Below are 1,713 nucleotides of genomic sequence, written 5' to 3' on the forward strand. Positions count from 1 at the left end.
TTTGGCTGGGCTTGGTGGCTCACGCCTGTAATCCCAACACCTTGGCACTTAGAGAGGCTGAGGCGGGCGGATAACCTGAGGTCAGGAGTATGAAACCAGCCTGGCCAACATGGTGAAACCCTGTCTCTACTAAAAATACAAAAATTAGCCAGGCATGGTGGTGGTGCGTACCTGTAATTCCAGCTACTTGGGAGGCTGAGGCAGGAGAATATCTTGAACCCAGGAGGCAAAGGTTGCTGTGAGCTGAGATCACGCCACTGCACTCTAGCCTGGGCAACAGAATGAAACTCCATCCCTCCCCCCGCAAAAAAAAGAATTTCTTATTTTCTCTAATTTGATATACAATATCATGGAAAATATAGCCTAACTCAAAGCTTACCTGCTTATACTTTACTGGGAAGTGCAATTCCAGGGAATCAGGCCTGAGGGAACAGGAAAGTGAGGCCGGGAAAATGAGAGGGCTAATTTGAGGGGCTGCCTACTGCTTGGTACTAAGTGCATTGGTCGATCCCACAGTCTATTCCCAGAGAGACCATATGAATGACTGCATCATGGGACAGCACACCACGCAGCGAGAGATGACAAGATTTTATCCGGTGGCTCCTGTCAACAAATCAACTCAGCTTTTACCTCGTTGCACTTCTGAGAGCAAGATGGGTCACCAGCAGCTGTACTGGAGCCACCCGTGAAAATTCGGCCAGGGTTCTTGCCCTTGTCGCATGTGTTCCAACCGGCACGGTCTGATCCAGAAATATGGCCTCAATATGTGCCGCCAGTGTTTCCGTCAGTACGCGAAGGATATCGGTTTCATTAAGTTGGACTAAATGATCTTCCTTCAAAGGATTATCCAAGGCATCTACTCAATGAAAAACCATGAGAGTTCTTTGTACATAAAATAAACATTTGGAAAAAAAAAAAAACCAAATCAACTCAAATAAATGAGTCAGGCATGGTGGTATTTGCCTATGATCCCAGTTACTTGGGAGGCTGAGGTCAGAGGATTACTTGAGCCCACGAATTTAAGATCAACATGGGCAACTTAGGGAGACCCCACCTCTATATAAAATACAGATAAAAAAATTAGGAGGGCGTGGTGGCACACACCTGTGGTCCCAACTATTTGGGAGGCTTAAGTGGGAGGATTGCTTGAGCCCCTGAGGTCAGGGCTGCAGTAAGCCATGATCACGCCATGCACCCCAGCCTAGGAGACAGAATGAGACCCTCTCTCTCTCTCTCTTTTTTCTCTCTCTCTTTTCTTTTTTTTTTTTTTTTTTTGAGGCAGGGTTTTATTCCTGTCACCCACACTGGAGTGCAGTGGCACAATCACGACTCACTGCAGCCTTGACCTCTGGGGCTCAAGCGAATCCTCCTGCCTTGGCCTCCTGAGTAGCTGAGACTGTTAATGGTGGAGGATTTCCAGGTTTTTGGCATCTTGAACAAAGAATTGAACAAAATACACCAAGAAGGAAAGAGTGAAGGGATTTATTGCAAATGAAAGTACACTCCACAGTGTGGGAGCAGGCCCAAGCATAGAGGCTCAAGGGCGCCATTACAGAATTTTTGGGAGTTTAAATACCCCTAGAGGATTCCACTGGTTACTTCGGGTACACCCTACATAAATGGAGAGAATGAAGTAAAGTTACAAAGTTATTTACAGCATACGTTTTATGGAGAGGATATTTCCTGTTATAGCTGAAGTATGAATCGGCCTTA

General features: G+C 46.1%; 1 pseudogene across 1 annotated transcript; it reads left to right on the forward strand.

Annotated features, from left to right (window-relative positions):
* Nucleotides 1-653: 653 nt before the first annotated feature.
* Nucleotides 654-920, forward strand: LOC111535413 (annotated as a pseudogene). The gene has a single exon (XR_002729435.1). The product of XR_002729435.1 is annotated as a 40S ribosomal protein S29 pseudogene (transcript).
* The last annotated feature ends 793 nt before the right edge of the window (nucleotides 921-1,713 follow it).

Source organism: Piliocolobus tephrosceles, unplaced genomic scaffold (assembly GCF_002776525.5).
Source record: "Piliocolobus tephrosceles isolate RC106 unplaced genomic scaffold, ASM277652v3 unscaffolded_29567, whole genome shotgun sequence".
Lineage (NCBI taxonomy): Eukaryota > Metazoa > Chordata > Mammalia > Primates > Cercopithecidae > Piliocolobus > Piliocolobus tephrosceles.